The following is a 20,242-nucleotide window of genomic DNA, read 5'->3' as shown; positions in this document are numbered from 1 at the left end:
GGAGCAAAGGAGGAGGAGCTCCAGAGTGGTCTGGACCGTGTCGTGAATCTTTGTCTGAAATATGAGAGGGGGGAGAGGGTTCGCTTATAGTCTTAAAAAAAATAAACTTAAAATAATATTTATTTTCTTTTTAATCTGTATATGCATTGAGTTTTAATCTTTATAATCAAAAAAGCAGTTATAGTTTCAGAACTACGCTATCATAAAAGGCTCATAACTATCCATTATAACTTTTTACTATTTTTGGAATCCCAATCATAGTATTTTATGAAAAGATGAAACTTTCTCCTTCTGCATTTGCAATATTGTCTGATATTGTTTAGACTTTGGTAAAGAAATAAATTTTTAAACTGTATGTTTTAGTTCCTAACATACCATTTTTTTAGAATTTCCCTCAAAATCTGTTATTTCATAGAAATTTTCAAAGGTACTGGCATACAGTCTGCTGTTTTGGAGGAGAGAGGGCGGCAGAGGTAGGACATCATTTTGCGGCTGAGGTTGGTTGGAGTTTGCTGGTCAACCAGGCTAACCTCAATGCTCAAACCCTTTTGCCTCTGCTTTCTGGGTGCTCTGACACTCTTAATTATATCTCACTGCATTTCTTGTCTCTCTTTAAAAAGTACTTTATTTCATGAATATGGTTTCTGAAGGTTCTTTTTCCTAAAGCATTAGCTCAAACATTTTTTCTGCAGTCTACTATTTTATATGTATATATATTTTTTAATTTGTGTGGTTTTTCAAATGTCTTTAGAACATTCTGCGTTGAAGCCTTAGTTCAGTTTTTCTATATTTAATCATGGATTCACAATAGCTTTGAGGCTGCTTGTACACATTTATAATGTAAGATTTTGTCCTTCTTTTTCTTTTAATACATAATTATAATTTTAATTGTTATTTTGTCTTTAAAAGTCATTCAGGTGAAAGCCTGAATGCTTTGTGTTTTTGTGCCTTTGCTTTATATGATTTGCTTTTTTATTGTGTATTACAGAGCAGCAAAGTTTTACTTTGATGGATGTATTGGGGCAGTCCGTGAGCTGTGACATGTGAGGAGAACCAGACAGAATGCTAAATGAATAGGCCAGGCACAGAAAGAAAGAATGCAGACCTTTTCTTCCGTGTAGAATCTGAAGTGAATAGTCTAAGGGAAACAATGAGTGGAGTGCTGGTTTCCAGTTGCTGGAGAAAGAGAGGGGATATTGGTCAGAGGATATGAGATGTCAGCTGGATAGGAAGAATTGAGTAAAGAGTGACTGTAGTTAATAACAAAGTATTGCAGTCTTGAAATTTTCACAATAGATTTAAAGTGTCCTCGCCAATTAAAAAGACATACAAAGTAACGCATGTGCTATTGAGTTACAGCAAGACATTTCATTAGATACATGTATTTTAAAGTCATATAGTATATGACTATATGTACAGTCTTATCTTGTCAGTTCAAAAAATACAGGGTAAAAGAAAAGGCCTGAAATGGAAATCTGATAAAAAGGAAAACTTGGGAGTCATTGTAAATTCTCTAACGTCCTGGCATTGAGACCCTCAGTGAGGACATGCCTGTAGGCACAGGGTCCTCTTCAGTTACACTTCAGTATATGACTTCAGCTTTGCTTTATTTTGTAAATTAAATTTCTCTTCTATAAAAATTCACTCAATAAAATAAGACTTTGGGAGCTGGTACCTGACAGCAATAGCTTAGAACAAGAACAAAAAAGAATAAAATACTCTCACCAGGAGCAGGCAGCACCTTCCTAATGTGGCGTGACAATAGTGGTTATGCACACACAGGTGCTGAAAACCAACAGTGCTGCAAAAATCTGTATACTGCTCTGGTACTTGAAAGTGCCAATTTTATGCTTGAAACTCTTCACCTAATGATTTGGGGTTTTTTGTTTTGTTTTGTTTTGTTTTAATGTCTGTAATTAATGAGTCAAACCATAAGAAAATAGCTCATCATATTCACAAGAAATAGATGACAGAAGATGTTGCCCAGCTTCATTCAATCTTTCCTGAAAACGTGCAACACAAACCACATTGCTGAATTATCCTCTGGCTCTATTTTGATGGTATCTCTGGTTGTCTAAACTCTCAAGGACTGAGTCTAAATAAATAATTCTAAGTCAGAAGTTATAGAAGAAGACTACCTAACTGAGACAAGGATAGAGGTCTGTGGGAAAGCACCAGCTCAGCACATACAAAGACCTGGGTTCCACCGCCATCACCACGGAAGGAAGGAAGGAAGGAAGGAAGGAAGGAAGGAAGGGATGGAGGGAGGAAAGGAGGGAGGGAGGAAGGGAGGGAGGGAGGAAAGAAGGGAGACAGGAAGAAAGGAAGAAAGGAAGGGAGAGAGGGAGGAAGAAAGGAAAGAAGGAAAAAAGAAAGGAAGGAGGGAGGGAGGGAAGAAAGGAGGGAGGAAGGAAAAAGCTTATTTATAATAAGTGTGTTTGTTATTGAGAACTATTCAAAAAGCTATTGATATACAAAATTAGAATGACATATAGTGCTCACTAAAAACTAGACTAAAGAACATCCAATCAAATAAATGTCTAGCCATAAACTGTCAAAACCTTCTCTGGTCATCTTCCTTTTTAAAAAATACATCTACACATGCGTGCCTGTGTATGTGCCTGTGGAGGCCAGTAGAGGGCACAGGATCTCCTGAAGCTGGAGTTACAGAAGACTGAACTGCCCAACATGGGTGCTGCAAACCCAACTCGGATCCTCTGTAAGAGAAATATATACTTTAATTGAGCCATCTCTCTAGTCACCTAGTCATCTTTCATAAGAATATTATTTTACTCAGTCTGTCTTTAGAGTTGTCTTAGTTTCAAAAAGCAGCATCTTGTGTTTGCCAACTTCCTTTTTTAAAAAAAACAGAAAAACATGACATTCATGTATACTTTTGTTTGACTTGTGGACAAACACAGACTGATGTCAAAATAATAATAAAAATTCTCTCTTATAAGCCAGAACTCAGTGTTTTCTGTGAGTTTGATACATATATTAAGGGATATTCTGAAAACGTAATGATATTTAAGCATATCTTTCACTTAATTGCTAAAAGCGGTGCATCATTGTGAATGTACTTAAAACTATGGAACCACCCACATTCAGTTTCTCCAAAGAAATGTATTCTATGTACTAATGTCGTGAAATCACCAACTCACATGATTTTCATTATCTACCCCTACAACTGCTTCTCAGCCTCTTTTGTTGTGGCTTCTTCTTTGTACAGAAACACTGGGTACTATAGAACGGCAGCTTAGTGATCTCCTGCTTTCAACTATAGTCTTCACCTAAACAGTCCATAATCCTGCCTTGACTACTTCCCACCTAGATGCCTTAGAAACAGCATCTGGTCATCTTATCAAAAGACATGGCTCATGGTGTTTGGAGACCTATTGCTACAGCAAATACTACATATATAGCTACAGTGTTCAAATTGAAACGACAAAACAAAATTAAAACCGTAACCTCAGTATTGAGTCATCAGAGGTCTCCTAGGTCTTTCAGGGCCATTCAACTCTCACTGTGTACTTAAGGGAAGTTCAGACTTTTCAAGCCTGCATTTTGTCCCTCTGTCACCCTTCAATGACCACTTTGTGAGTGTACTCCCAAAACACACACACACACACACACACACACACACACACACACACACACACAGACAGACACACACTTTTCCCATCCTGAAACATTGGAAAAGAACATGACCTCAGTCCTTTCAAACAGTGTTGGAGAGAAGCCTGTAAGTCAGGTGCAGTCAAATCATTGAGTTTCTCAGGCCACAGCAATCATTGCCAGTGTGGATATATAAACCAGACCTGGCCAATAACTACATTCCTTTTCCCTTGTGCCCACAAAGATTTTCAGGGACTGACTACAGGTTCCATAGTGGTCCAATTAGAAGGGATCATTAGACCGAAATGAGACACAGGACCTTTTCTGCTGGGTTGGAAAACCTGAAACAATGTCAATTGAAGTCAATCTTGTCACATGGGAATACCAAAAGGGGACACTTAATTGTGATGGTTTGGTTAGAGACGCAGAACCACTGTAAGCAATGTAGAGCAAGGATTTATTACCCATCCATGGCCTGGTCCAATGTCACAAGCTATTGAAAAAAATTATGAAGGTTCTTGTTTCAAAGTCTGGGGACAGGCCTGAACTTGGCTTTTCAGCACTAACCTTGGCATTAAAGCTGACCACAAAAGACAAGAAAAAAAAACAGTTCAGACAGACAAAGGCAGGCGAATCAGTGACAATACAGGGACACTCAGCACCAAGGAGAATGAGTCTGTCTCTTACTCCTTAGTCACTAACAGATCAAATGCCCTATTTGGGAAGGCTGTTTTTCTCAGCAGAGCTCTACATGCTCCTGACATTGGCCTAGTGAATTTGCCATGAAAAATGAATTCATTTTAAATGAATTATATACTACAGATGCAATTGAAGCCCTTTTTTTTTTTCTAAATTCCATTACAATAACACCTTCTCCAACATAAACCCAGTATCTAGCATCTTAATTTTGGTAGACCTTTTTAATTGACAAATAATTACATGAGGTTACAAGCCACAACACGTGTTTCAAAGTGTAGCACCTGCAGCTTCACTTCTAACTCCTGAATCCCAGTCACATTTTGCTGACGGTAAAGCCTGATATGAAATCATGAAAAGAGTAATATGTTGTCTTAGCTCAGTGAGACTGGCAGAATCAACCTAGAGTGTTGTCTGAGAAAGGATCCCACGCACACAGATAACTTGATCCTGTTAACACGCCCCTGGATCAAGCTAAAGACTTTTCCAGTTATGTAAACCGAACCCCCTCATAATAAATACTTCGGACTTGTTTTACTCACTTGCTGTCAGACCATACAAAAGCTGGTTTCAGAATGTGCATGACAGTAGCAAACAGTGAACTCATAACTGGCAGCTTGGATGGCAGGATGGAGGAGAAGTCCAGTTCTCCCAGACTTGAAAGATGGCAGTACCTGTGGTTTGACTGCAAACCTTTCAGGTAGCCAGGGAATGCCTGGTCTAACCTGACACAACAGTACAAATGATCCTGAAATGGAGAACGTAAATTAGGGGACATAGTTACTAGCAATTCTTGTCCTCATGAGTCTCATAAGCAAGAGACAAGTTCATGTTGAAGTTGGCTTATCTGAATGAAGACAGGGAAGTAAGAGGCTTTACATACTAGAGACCTTCTGTCCAGGGTGTCAGAGATATTTGAAAATCTTGAAAGCAGAATTCTCGCCTCAAGATGAATGCGAGTAAAGGAACAACACAAGAACAACAGAGCAGGATCAAAACCCTTCTTGAAGCCGTTCTCCTTGGGCAGTTCCATCCACTAGGCAGCCCAGGTCAGCCACAAATGATCCTCCTGCCTCAGCCTCTCCAGGGAGCTGAGGACTACAGGCTCACTCTACAATATTCGATGGAGGTCCTAATTTAAACTAGTTAGGATGGGGAACAAATACCTCACCCCCAATGCTACCCCAGAGACGGACCAAGGAGAAAGAACTGGAGTGGCTGAATCTGCCGGTCTGGCCCCATGATAAACTGCCTTGGTAGACGCCAAGACACAAGGAATTTGGATAAAGAACATGAACAGAACAATATGGAAGGACACATTGGTTGACAACTCTGGTGCCTAGTTCTAATGCAAATGATGTTGTAGATTTCGCTAGTCTTTGGTAACATGGTGAAGAATTCTGATAATTAACCTATCTTGATTATGAAGTGCCTAGGAGATTGACAAGCAAGTCTCTTGAGTATATGAGGGCATTTCTAGAGATAAATAGAATCATGAAGGCTTTTACTCAATGAGTGGATTAATTCCTTCTCAGATTTAAACATATTGGCATTACTTGGACTTAATGAAAGGCAGGAGTTGGGGTCTAATTGGAGAAAGTAGGCCACAGCTTGTGTCACTGTGGGATCTATCTGGACTTGAGTGACATTCTTGTATGTTCTTTTTGTCCATTTCTGTCCACTGTGTTGTGGACTGCTCTGACCTGCCAGATCGTCTCCACCATGAGAGAGTGAAACCTCAGAAGCCATTGGATAGAATAAAGGCTTCTGCTTTTGAGTTGTTTCTTGCTAGTATTTTTTCTGAGTAAGAAGAAAAGCTACTAATGTATCCCTCAACACTCATAAAAACAACAAGTATATCCATCAATTCATATCTCAAATCTTGATTCTATTGTAACAGGAATTGGTGAAGCATAACATATTTTCTTCCATATACCCACTAAGGACCAAAAAATAATAATAATAACCATAGAGAAGCATCCAGAATATCAGAATCAAGGCAATGCACTAACATCTGTTAACAAAAGAACCCCGTCTAGTGTCAACTCAGACCAGAGAATCTCTGCTAACCCCTCTTAGGTTCACAAGTGATGTTCACAGAAGATTCGTGACCATTGTGCTTTCTACTTATTGTCTCCATCCAATGAGAGCCTCGGTGTATATATTTTCATCTCTGTCAATATGTTTTTCATATTATTGGACACTGTGTGCTATTAGACTCTTGGCATTTGTAGCCATAAGGATTTCAACTCAGAACTGATGAATTTTTTTTGAAATTATGCTGATAAGAGAAACTGGGTGGAGTAACAGAGAATAAGGTATTTATGAATAAGGTTCAGTTTGATGGAATGCATCACAAAAGTGCATGTTTCCAAACCCTGTTCCCTAGGGTGGTGGCACTGGGAAGTACTCTGGACACCTAAAAAGTAGGTCCCAGTAAGAGGTCACTGTTAGTGTTCCAATAAAGGAACTATGAGGCCATGTCCTATTCTGTCATTCTCTTTGATTCCTTTTCAATTATTTGTTTCCCAATAAGTGTTTGGGACATGCTGATGTCCCTTATTAGATGCACAGAATAGTGACATCTGTCCATCTTATGCTGGAACCTATAGAGCCATGAATCAAAATAAACCTTTTCTCACTAGTACGTTATCACAGGTGTGGCACCACGAGAACCCGAAATTGAGTGCAGGTTGCCAAAGGAATCAACTATGATAGATGTTTATTTGTTTTCCTGAGCTGTCAGGACCTGGGTTAGTCAAGGGGTAGGAAGGATTTCGTTTTCAGCTTGAGAGGTTGGGTCACACAACTAACCTGGAAAAGCACTACACAAACTTAGTGACTAAACTGACCCAGTCAGAGGCCATCAAATTTAGGGGTGAACACAGAGGTAATGTCTCTATATTATGTAGTGAAATCAAGGGACGATATAGATTTTATTAAATAGTTGGACAAAAGGGAGTATCTAGCTCAAAACATATATTTTTTAAAAAAGGAATTCAAGATGACCAATGAAAAGAGAGAACTTGGATCATGTTCAATATACAAGCCCCTGAAGCTAGAGACCAAACAAGTTTATCTTGCCCTAAATTTTTCAAAATATAAGAGAATTAATTATCATTCTGATTGAAGGCACTTAAGATGCTGCCTGGACAGCTCCTGACACTCACCTTGTCAGTCACCTTTGTTAACAGCATCTCTCAGGGCCCTGAGTGGATCTCTGTGTCTCCAGTCATTGCCGTTGTTGAAATGATAACTAAAATGTGTGGTCTGTATTGCGTACCTTACATATGATAAAGACGCTATATCAATTATGGGAGATTTTGTTGTTTCTCATGTTCATACATGTTTTAGCATTTTACAGAAAATCACTATGTACTATTTAATATGATTTGTAGCATGTTGAAGACAATAGCAACTACACAGTCGTGTCTAAAACATAACCCTATTGAAAATCCTTTTACAGAATGCCTCTTCTTTTGTGAGTAGGGAAGTTACCATTCCTGACTTGCACGGTGTGTATATTCAGACCATTTTTGCACAGACTAGAATCATAATCAGTGTTGGATCCTAATTATGCTCAAACTTTGTGTACTTCTCTTTGTTGTGTCCCACCAGAACTTCCTCTTTCCTCTGACTGCTATTTCATGAATTACTTCAGTTGGCTGAGAATAGTATGCTGACAGAGGCCCATACACAAGAGTAGTTTAAGGCTGATGGCATGCTCGCCTTAAGGATTATGCTCTCAATGCCTTACGTCGATGCTTGAGAGGGAAATGGACAGACTTCAGGGAGGATTGCCAGAACTGATTTAAGTGATGTGACCCCAGGGCCAAGACAGGCAAGATGTATTTTTGCATTGGAATGTTACAAAAAACTATATCCTCTGTTTCCATCAGCTCAACAAGTCCCACACTGGTGTTTTATAAACTGTTTTTCCTGCACTTTGGCACAATGCTGACTGCTTTTTATAGGAAATAGCCCTGGCTGGCTGCCCATTCATTGTATTGCAGCATGTTTCCTTAGCTATAAGAGAACAACAAACCGAGAACTTCATGCTTCCTCACTAATTCTAGAAAACTCCTGCCCCATATAACCTTTATATATCCCAACAATTGATGGAAGTACTTCATCCTACAACAAAATCTCAGGAATATCAAAATTACACAGCAAACAGTGGTTGCTATGGAAACCCTGCCCATGGGTCTTGCAGTTCTCCTAGGGGAGTAGCATCACTCAAAACTGAGTTAGGATATTAATAGCTGGCAAGCCTGATGCTTTCTCTTTACAATGAGCTCTTGTTCTTGACTATATTGCCACAACTTATACAGTGAAAGATGACACACAGGACCATCCTCAAGGTCCCGACGTTTCCTATAATTTATGGGAACAAATCACATCCCTCTGGTCCAAAACTGAAGTGGAAAAGCTTGGCAATGTTGATATCCCAATAGAAGTTATTGAATCTGTTTAAGGTAGAAATGATGTTAAGACATGGGAAAGTGTACCCAGAAAATGGAGCTTTGGCCTATTCACACTTCAGTTGGCCTCTGTCTGCTTCTCCCTCTGCCTTGGGTACTGATGGGTTTTCATATCTGGCTCCCTAAGCAGTCTTGATGCAGTGTACAATGATGGTAAACCCAAGACACCTATAAATCTGGGTTTGATTTCCAGCCTCATGTGTGAATCTGTTCAGCTAACTCAATTTCTCCAAACCTTGATTCCATTGGCTTTCAAACGAGAAGTTGACAGTCTGCTTGAAATTCTGATGAGAACATATTAGATAAAATTAATTAAAAAAAAAAAAAGCACATAGCAAATACTAGGTATCACTCCACAAGCAGCAGGCTCTTACAGTAATCCCATGCCTAGCAAGCAAAGCATCAGGGATACTTACCATGAGTTCTCACGTTGGGCCAGACATCCTGGTGAGTGCCATCTATGCCAGCTTCATATAGAGAATTACAAGAACTTTTACCTTGTCCTGGCTGCTGATTATTCATTTTGTTGGCATCATTACCATGTTTACCAATAGAGTAATCTATTGAGTTCTGAGACTGAAAGCAAAGGTCACTGGTGGTCTACAAAGAAACCAAAGAAAGTCTCCGTAGATACACCACATGCATTTCGTCCCTACCCTTTAGAGGACTCCAACCTCAACCTGACAATCCCCTATCATAGTCTCTCCTATTTATAATCTTCCACTTGTCCTCAAAGCTTGACATTGCCTTCCTACATTCTTTTGAAGCCTTTTCTTGTGTAGGTACCCTTGCTCCATGTGCTTCTGAGAGGTGGCTGAGTGTCGCTTGTTCTTGGCACATATTTCTTTGGTTGAAAAAGCTTCAGATTGGCCATTAACTAAAGATTGCACTGAAACATTTGGCCTTTGAAGCCATGTTGCTAAAGGTCCTAGGTATGGCCAATCTTCATGGTTGGCACTTTCCTTCCATCAGCCTCATCTATTTGTGCTAACTTGCAGGGCCTGATAGGCATGTCAGCCTACATGCCAAATAAGGAACTGCCTCTTTAATTGTGGCTCTAAAGGACTCATTTTGTTCTAAGTTCTCCAAATATCTAAATTCTCCAGACTGATGCCGTGGTGGAGGACAAATGACAAAGTGGTATGACCTTCCACAGAAACATGTTCAAGTCTGTCCACACACAGACAGGGCAATGAAATGCAGAGAAGTTATTTCACCCAAGTCAATGTATGTGAGCCAAGGAGCTCAGTGGGGTCATGTGCAGGAACACAGGTGACAAGAAGTCCCATCATAGATCCAGTGATGACTCACAAAGACTGCATTGCTATAGCCTTAATCCCTGTTAACCTTTTACCTTCCATATACCTAGTGTGACTTCCAAAGGGGGATGGTGGCTGGGGGTGGGACATCAGCTGAGGGTCTGCTTTCCTTGCCCTTTTCCATGGACGAATGGTAGTGGTTCAGCCACCTAGCTATCTCTTTGGGGTTTGCTTTGTTGGCTGCCATGATGAATTCAGCCATCTCTATTTCTGCTCCATGTTGGTGTTGTCTTCTCAGTGTTAACAGCTTTGTTCCATGGCCCCTCACACTTAATTCTTCTGAGACCTTGGGGAAAGGGTGCATTTGTCTCTCATGTTCTATAAGAATGGTTGTCCTCAGTTTGTTAGGAGAATCAACATTATTGCTGCAATTTAGAAAGTCTTCTTAAAAAATATTAAATAGCTGTTAGCTGACATTACCTTTTAAATTTCTCAGAAACAAATATTTTTTTCCTTTACATTGAGTGTTTTAAAGTTTTAGTATACCATAGAATCTGATTATTAAAAATATAAACTAAATGTCGGGACAAGCAGAAGAATTACTCTGAGATTGCACTTCAATGTGCTAAAATATGACAGTGCACTAGGTCTTTAGTCATTCAAATAAAAACTTAATGAGTTTCTATTTCTCTCATCTTGCTTAAGCTACAAACTCTCCAAGCTTCTCTCTGGTTTGTAAGAACAAAGCAATTTTCAATTTCAGATTATCAGAGCCAATTTCATTTTGTAGTTCAGGTATCAGCTTAGAGTTCACCTCCTCACAACAGCCTCATTTGATTACTACTCTTCCCAAAATTTGCCTTAGCCATCAAGAAATTCCCATTACACTGCCCTGTTTCATAGTCTTTGTAACTTCAATTATGATCAGAGAATATGTGGATTATTTTTGGTTTACATCAATCCATCTCATTTTGCACAGGACTCTTGCTGATGATATTTTTTGTAACTGCCTTGCCAGGGCCTGGAATGGTCCTCAATTTGTTTTAGGCATTAATAGATTTACAAGCTTCAGTCACTTCACCTGGACTGAAAATATAGACATCACTACCAGTTATGTGTTCTATTAAACTAATTTTATGGGTAAGAAAAGGCAGAAAAAATGAAACAAAATGCCCTTAACCATACAATGACCATAACAGTGGCTTATTGTTAAGTGGTTACTATTACCCCGTATTACTAATATAAAATTGTTAAATCAGTGTCTACAGGGGTGAGGTCCAATTGGAGCAAGAAATCTGTAGGCATGGCAAAATTCTCAGAGGATAAAAACCAAGCATTTCTTCATGATAAATGAATCTATAAGACTTAATATGTAAAACTGCATGTTTTATGGCAGCTGGAGAGATGGCTCAGTGGTTAAAAACTTTAACTGCTTTTCTAGAGGACCCAGGTTCAATTCTCAGCACTCACCTGGTTGTTCATAACTGGCTAAAAGTCCACTTTCAGGACTGGCTTCTAGCCCTTGCATGAATAAGGTACACTAAAATAACATTCTGGTAATGCATTCCTACACATAAAATAAAAGTTTAAAAATTAGATATGCTATTTAAAAAATAATAGTTTGCTTAGAAGATATATCACTGGTTAGCTTACAAAAACTGAATTTAGTCTATGGCTTAAAGGCCACTGATTTAATTTGGTTTTATTTTGGGTCTTCTTGTTGTTGTTATTGTTGTTTGGGTTTTAAGAGGGAGGGGTTGGTTTTGATAATACTAATAATATTACCATTCAAAAGTATTTCCAATTCAATTACGTAATATTATGCTAAAGTAAAATTTATATGGGCATAAACAAACATGAATGCTATTAAATATATTATAATTTCCTAAAATAGTATACCTTACAGCAATAGCATTTGGAAGGACAGCAAGATAAGAGAAAAGGAACTCTTGAAAATGAGCAAGAAAAGCAAATTAAAGGGACAAAATTATCTACTCTGAAAATAAGGAAAGCACGTCATAAGGCTTTTTACTATTAAAATTAGCAAAAAGCAAATGGGGAAGAATATAGTGTTTTCAATGAATGTGATCAAAATGAAAAACACAATGGTTTCATTTGTTTTGAGTTTTGAATGAACTGAGTATTCATTCAATCTCTAGATCCTGCTGTGTTCCAGTGGCTCTGCTCTGTCTCTCAAGACGGACCTAGCTCACTGGCTTTCCCACAGACTTGTGTACAGGCAGGGCAGCACTGTCCCTCCAGTGCTATTAGATGCGTGCTATCTCTTCAAATCTCAACAACATCAGCACGCCACCTTATTTGAGGCTGGTCTGTGCAAGCTACTTAATTTGGTCCCCCTTCATTGTGGAATGGACTGCCATTGTTCTGAAGACTATACTCTGACTTCCAGAACAGGAAACCACAAATGCTCCTGCCGGAAGGAGGAAGGCTTCAGAGAAAGAGCAACTGTGCAGCGGTGGTGGCGACATGACCGTGAGAATAAGGTGAAGATAAAGTCATTCTTTATAAGATGCTGTTAAATTTTTAGTTTAATTGAAACATTTTTATCTTCTGTTTATAAACTCAATCAGAAACCTTCAGTTTTCATGGATTTATTTTTGTAACAAAATATACCTCCCTTTTGTTAATAATTTTGTCAATAATTTGATATTATTTTTTAGTTTAATAATTATGCAATTTCTTTAAAGTCCACAGGCAATAATCTCTTCCTTATTTGCCATTGTTTCCACGAATATCACTCAAGCTCTCTTTATTTTCCTGTACTGACACCAGTGTCCCTATAGTCCACATATTTTGATATTTATATAAGGCATGAAGATCCTTGGCCACAGCACTCCAGGGAACAATTAGGGAAGTACTCTTTAAGTTGTGTCTAAACCTTGGGCCTTAATGGTTTTAATATTTTCCCTCATAATAATTTCCACACTTAATAGATAGGTGTGTACTAGTGCTCTGCCCAGTACAGAATCAAGTTCTAAAGATGCTATTAAAAATTAACCCTTTTCAAAATAATTTATAAATTTGTCAAACCTCGAGTAATTTATTGTGTATTTCAGGGAATTCCAATCACAATGTTCCAAAATGCCTCTGAGTTGTAAGTAGAATAATTTGCAGACTTTTATTATGACATATTCCTAGAAATATTGACTGATAATACATCATAGATTTAATTAAAAATAATTCAAAATGTTTCCTCAAAGTTTAAAAAAAATTAACTCTTTCATTGCTACCTGCTCAGTATGAGAAGAAGCAAAATGTATAACTTCTAAATTGTGCATTATTTATTTTTTTTTAGGTTAACATCTGTCTTTTAAAGCTAAAATGTGATGTTAAGGAGGGACAAAAAAACCAAAAACAATCCCAGTATTGTATTTTTTTTTTTTTCATAATGGCTACTCTTATCATTCAAATCCTTAAGAACCACTGTGGTGCTTAAGATGAAAACATCCCTCCCGTGAGCTCCTATATTTGAATGCTTGGTCCCCAGTTGATGGTGCTGTTTGGGAACTATTAAAAAAAAAAAAAAAAAAAAAAAAAAAAAAAATTGGCCTTATTTGAAAAGGTGGATCACTGAGGGTGGACTTTGAGTTTCAAAAACCCAAGTCATTTCCAGTTAGCTCTCTGCTTCCTGTTTGTGGATAGAGATGTAAGCTCTCAGCTACTGCTCCAGATCCATGCCTGCCTGCTGCCATGATCCCTGTTATGTTGCTCATAGACGCTAACAACCTGGAACTGTAACTTCCCAAGTAAATGGTTTCTTTTATACGTTACCTTGGCAATGGTGCCTCTTCACAGGAATAGAAAAGAAGTTAAGAGACCAAGCTTTACAGAGCCAAAAATAAACAATTTAATTCATATTCATTTTGTCAAGAGATTCAATAACTGTCACAAAATGTTCATTAGGAAGAATAAAATTGGACTGGTAACACGGCTTAGTGGTAAATGGGCTTACCCTTGGGCCTGACACCACAAGTTCAATTTCACAAACCTCTGAACTCCTTATGTATGTGGTGACATGCATGTGCCCACTTAAATGTTCACACACACACACACACACACACACACACACACACACACACACACACTATAGGAAGAAAGAGAATAAAATAGTCATAACTCAAGTAACCTCAATATTCAAGACTTCCTTTTTATTTGGATTGCTTTCCCCACATTATTCAGTATTTGCTTTCAGAACACTGCACTCTTGCAATGAAACTTGGTTTTGCTGCATTAAAAATTCCTGGTGAGAATTATTTCATGTCACAAAATATGCAATCAAGCAATCATGTACATGTATACATGTAAAAATTAACTTGGCTTGATTGCTGCTCAAGCATAATGTCTTCAAGGACTTTCAGAACTATTTTCTTGTGACCTAAGTTTTCTGAATGATTAATGTTAACTGATGGCATAAACCAGCTAGAATATTGAATCTTGCCCCAGGAGCTGACCATGTGCACTGCCTCACATACAGCTGGATTATTCTGGATGCTGACTGCTTTCATCACCACATGACTGTGTTCTAACCAAGTGAGCATGAATGGAAAATATGAGCTACTGTAGATGTCTCCTGATTCAAAATGGTTCAACTAAACTGATTGGCAGATGCTAAGGTTACTACAACTCACAGTACGGCCTTAACACATCCAAGGACCCAAGATACAGCCCAAGGGCTAAAGAAGAAAAGAAAATATGTTGATTTTCACAGTTCATTGTGTGGCCAAACCCACCTACATTTGGTGGAATCTGTACTTTGAATTTTGACCTTTTCTCTGGTGGTAAGATATTCTCTGAAGATGCTGGGTGTTGGCAGAGCATGGATATATGTGATCACTGGCATGAAGAACTGATATTCCACAGAGAAGTGTGTTTCTAGGTAGCAATACGGCTTCAGTTTAATGGCATTTCCTGTTTCTGCCATCTTATCAGATGCACTCTTACTACAAGCCAAGGAGCAGCTACACTTTCTCTACTGGAGTTTAGATGAGGAGCCATTAGGCAAACCTGTGACTTTGTGTTGAATGAGTCGGTCGGTGCTGCTGGTGTGGACTACCATGACCATTCCCAGGCATATGCCACTACTTTGTCCATCCTCAGACAATAAAAGAAAAGAAAAGGTTCAGAATGGTGGTGGTACGTCTATAAACCTGAATCCAGAGGCAGGTACAGGAGGACTGAAAACTCAATTCCCGCTTGAGACCTCACCTACAAAACAATAATTATCTCATTATTTCTATATTACAAATAAAAGGCAGTTTGCATTGCTACAGTTCTTTTAAAGGAATGTGTCAGTTTAATAACACGTAACAATATTCTGCTATATTCATAGATCAGTGTCTTACTTGGCCATCATCAGAGAAGGTTCTTCGTGCAGTAGAAGGGAACAAATACAGAGAACCAAACTGGACAGTGTTCAGAGAATGAGAGACCTTGTAACATTCATAAATGGGATGTCTTTATAAAATCCATCCCCTCAGAGTACAGGAGGCTTTGTAGAAGAGGGGGCAGAAAGATTGTAAAGGCCAGTGGGGATGGAAGACACCAAGCAAACAAGGCCTTCTAGACAGGACAAAGTTGACCCACATATGATCTCATGGAGACTGTGGCAGCAGGGACAAGGCGTGCACAATTCTAAACCAGATGAGGTCCCAGCACTTAGAGGCAGAAGTGGACACAAGCCCCCATGCCTAACTCAAAAGCTATCTCCAACTGACAACTGTTCACCAAGAAAAAAATTAGTTTTCTTCAATGGAGTTTCGCTGGATATACAAACCACACTTCACGGCAGATGCCATGCCCAGCAGTAGATTGCCAAGACAAACTGAACTTATTGGTATTTTTAGAATGTTTTGCCTCATAATATCTTTTCTGGACATATTTGTTTTATTTTTATTTTTTAACTTTACAGGTCTTTTACTTATATGTTATTGTTTCCAGTTGTGGCATTTCTATATGTGCAAGTGCATGTGTCTTGGTGTCTGTGTGTTTCTTGTGGCTTTTCTTTGGCTCCTTGTTTTTAACCTGTCTGTTTTGTCATATCCTGGTTTGGTTGGTTGGTTGTCTGTTTTTACCTTATTTTGTTTTTGTAGTTGTCTGTTTTCTAATAAGAAAGAAAAGAATAGGTGGTGGGTGGAGAGGTAAGGGGGACCTGGGGGCGGGAGCATGAGCTGAGTATACTTTAGAAACAAAAATCAACTTACAATAAAGGTTAAAATCATAAAAATAGAAAAAAATGGATACATTCTTTACCCCTACTCTTTGTAGTTGCAGAAGTTACAGGCATTAGTAGATGCAGGTTCCTGGGTTGCTATTTCAAAGGTGGTGAGAATCATGTTCATCTAGAATTTTTTTTTTTTTTTTATAAATAGGTAGGTAGATGGAGAGGAAGAAAAGAACTTAGGTCATGATTCACCATCTGTCCACTACTCTAAAAAAAAAAAAAAGCACAGCCAATTGTATATATGTGTAATAATAGAAATGTATAATAAAAATATTTAATAAAAAAAGAAAAAACTCAAAATGATAAAAGAAAAAAAGCACAGCCAAAGAGAGGAGGAAATGCTAAGGTGACAGAAAACAATAGCACATGCTGATGAGTGTAAGGAGAGCTCTGGGGACCAGCATGGTGATGTGCTCAACTTCTTGCCATAAGCTGTGGCATGGAGCCATTGCTATCACACAGTACAAAATGCAGAAAACCATATAGATGAAAATATTACTAAATTACCTTAATGTGCACTCCCATGTTCAGCTTTAAAAATACCAAGATGCTCCACTGGATTGCTTGGGAAGTCTTTGGCTTGGGAAAGAATCCTTCAGAGCCATACTTACTTGCTTACCATCCAATCCATTTTTTATTTGAAACTTCCCAACTCGGCAGCTTCACTCTTCGCCTTCATCTTTTCACCCCTGGCACTTTCTGTAGCCATCTTACTCAGGGCTCACTCAGTCTCCTTGGTTTCAACCTATCATTACTTACAAAAGCAGGTGATCCTGCAGTGAGCTTTTACTTCGGTATATGTCTTTCGTTCCTGATCCTTTTGAATCTGCTTAGACGTGTAACCTTGCAGAAATGCGCATTCAGGTAGCTGCGCCCCCTCATTACCGTGGGAACCAGGATCAGTTCCTTTTACCTAGCAATTACTAAGCTGAACCAAAAGGAGTTTGTTTGTCTTCCTTGCTCTACCGCAGAGCTGAGAGCTCTACCAAACCATTACATCATCCTTTCCCCACATCCATGATAGATATTACCATCCGTTGTCAGATGGGTCACTTGATGAAAAGTAAAGCAGCTGCATCATACCTAATAGCACAGTTAGCAGGTTTGGCAAAGCTAAAGTTGGAACAAATCCATGCACTCATGCATTCATGTATGTATATATAACTACACACATATGTGTAGAGAGAGAGGGAGAGAACTATTTTACCTTTAGAGTGATAATAACGATGTAGCGATTTAAAACAGCCCACAACACACAATCCTGTTTTGACAATGCATGGGAGGTTGAAAGCGGGTTTGAACTGTATTATCACTCTACAATAGGCACTACTATTGGCGGGTATATGTTTTATTTTCTCATTACCGTGGCCAATATCTGACGAAAAGAAACTTAATGGAAAGAAGGCTTATTTTGGGTTGCAGTTTCAAGGTACATAGTTTACCATCGCAGGGAGGATCATAGGGTGAGAGAAGCAGGGATGCAGGCTGCTCCATGGGCTGAGGCAGCTGGTTGCTTAACATTGGCAGTCAGGAGGCAGAGTGGAAACAGGAAGCTGAGCTCAGCTATAAACCTTAATTAAGGCCCACCCCTAGAGATCTACTTCCTCCCACAAGGCTCTGCCTTCTAAATGCTGCACGACTTCCCGAAACAGCATGGCCTGGCTTGCTACCCAGGCCTGCCTTTGAAATCTGGACCAAGCCTCTGTGAACTCTTGTGTTCAGCATGCCTGCCAAGCCAACATCATGTGGTCAATGCAAAGGCCTTTCACAAGCTTGAGCAGTACCCAGGTCACCTTGTACCTAGGTTGTATGACCTCTGAGTATCCCAGTTGCTGACCATGCGGGGATACTTTTCGAGGTGGGCATGTGGGAGCATGGCACCAACTATTTCAAGTGACGTGGAATGTGTTAAAAATCTTTATGGTCTTGAATCTGGGGTAGGTAGAGTTCCGGTCAATTTCTGACAGGAATTTCCTGAAAGGAAAAGGCTCTAAGTGTCTTTCTATTGTCTTCCTGCTCACAAAACAACTTCAAAGAAGGAGAGATGATTTTGGCTTGCCTTCTCTTTAACGGCACTAGTCTACTTTAAAAGCTAGCCTCTTTGTCCATAACGTTAAATGTACATCTGTTCTAGACAGACAAATTGCAAATCTAGACAGACAAATCTAGACAAATTGCAAAGTTTTCAGCTGCCTTGAAATTCTGTCCATCAGGTAAGTTAGTCCATTGCCTTTAAACCCCTCCTCCCTCCATGAGCTTGGACAAAATGTAGCCAAGTTTTTGCCAAATGTAATTGGAAGGGCCATTGGACGCCTACTTGTTCTCAGGGAAATCTTGTCTTTCCACTGTTGGCAGTATTTTGAATTTCTGCGCTCTCACCAGAGCCACCTACTCTGGGCTTGCTGCGCTCCAGGCCTTCTCTAGCCCGCATACTCAAATATTTCAAAAACACCTACGCTTTACCATGAAAGGTTTTTAAAACTCGGCATCAGGGAAAGACGCAGCAATTACCTTCATCCTGTAATAATCAGCTTTCTATTTAGTCAGAATTTTCATCACCGAGACTAAAGAGCTCACAAAATAACTTTAAAGGAAGACAGAGAGGTTTGGCGCATGTTAGCAGAGGTTTCAGCCCACAATCAATAGCATTGTTTCTGAGCAGCATGGTGGCTAGGGAGCAGAGCAAGAAAATACTAGCTCTCACTGACTCACTCTTTTTTTTTCCTTGTATTTTTATCTGGACATAAGCAGAGCCACATTCAATGGGTTTCATTAAGGAAACCTCTAAAAACCTCCCTCGTAGACCCACCTGAGGCGTCACTCCTGCTAAACCCTCAGGTGTTCCTCAGTATGGTCAAGATTAACGGCCAAGACCCCCCCCCCCAGCATTTTAGAAAAGGTACCTCCTTGTCAGACTATTCTTTTGTTTAAAAGAGGGAGTGATGAAAGAAATGATGTATTTCAAAGTTGCATAATTACATAGGGAATTCAGCCTTCTGCCCAGGGAGCTATTTATTGGGTCAGACTAGAGAATGAGTCAGCTAAATAGAATTTCTGTGTAACCCTTGCAATACTTACTTATTTTTTTTTATTAATTCATTCATTTTACATCTCAATAGTTATCCCATTCCTTGTATCCTCCCATTCCTCCTTCCCTCCCGCTTTCCCCTTACTCCCCTCCTCTATGATTGTGACTGAGGGGGGCCTCCTCCCCCTGTATATGCTCATAGGGTATCAAGTCTCTTCTTGGTAGCCTGCTATCCTTCCTCTGAGTGCCACCAGGCCTCCTCATCCAGGGGTCGTGGTCAAATATGGGGCACAGAGTTCATGTGAAAGTCAGACCCCACTCTCCACTCAACTGTGGAGAATGCCTTGACCTTTGGCAGATCTGGGTCAGGGTTGGATGTTTACTGCACGTATATTCCTTGGTTGGTGTCATAGTTTGAGCAGGCCCCTGGGCTCAGATCTGCCTGTCATAATGTTCTTGTAGGTTTCTAAGACCCTCTGGATCCTTCTATTTCCCCATTCTCCCATACTTCTCTCACCTAAAGTCCCAACAGGATGTCCTCCCCTCTATCTCACTTTCCTGATAAGTGAAGACTTTCATGGGACACGCCCCTTGGGCTAGTGTCCAGATATAAGTGAGTACATACCATTTGACTCTTTCTGCTTCTGGGTTAACTCACCCATTATGATCATTTCTAGTTCAATCTATCACGGGGCTAGGTCCACCTAGCTCAGAGAGAGGGTGCACAACCCGCCAGGCCAAACCGGGTCCACATTGGAACAGAGCACAGGGCAATACTTACTTCCTGAACTGCACTGTTTCTTCCAGCTTTCTCTGCTCTCTCCCTTCAGCTTCATAGGCTCTCAGCTGAATGGGGTTTGAGGATTTTTTTTTTTTTTCCAGCACCCTTAGTGGTGCTAGTGATGGGGGTAATGGCAGCCTT

The 20,242-nt window shown here is 39.5% G+C and overlaps 1 non-coding gene across 1 annotated transcript; it reads left to right on the top strand.

Moving 5' to 3' along the window:
- Positions 1-2,879: 2,879 nt before the first annotated feature.
- Positions 2,880-3,009, top strand: LOC127199703 (small nucleolar RNA SNORA40). The gene has a single exon (XR_007831973.1). It is a non-coding gene; the product is annotated as a small nucleolar RNA SNORA40 (small nucleolar RNA).
- Positions 3,010-20,242: the final 17,233 nt, after the last annotated feature.

This window comes from Acomys russatus, chromosome 15 (genome assembly GCF_903995435.1).
Source record: "Acomys russatus chromosome 15, mAcoRus1.1, whole genome shotgun sequence".
Classification (NCBI taxonomy): domain Eukaryota; kingdom Metazoa; phylum Chordata; class Mammalia; order Rodentia; family Muridae; genus Acomys; species Acomys russatus.
Note: the sequence above shows the minus strand (reverse complement) of the source record. Positions and strands in the feature narration are given on the sequence as shown.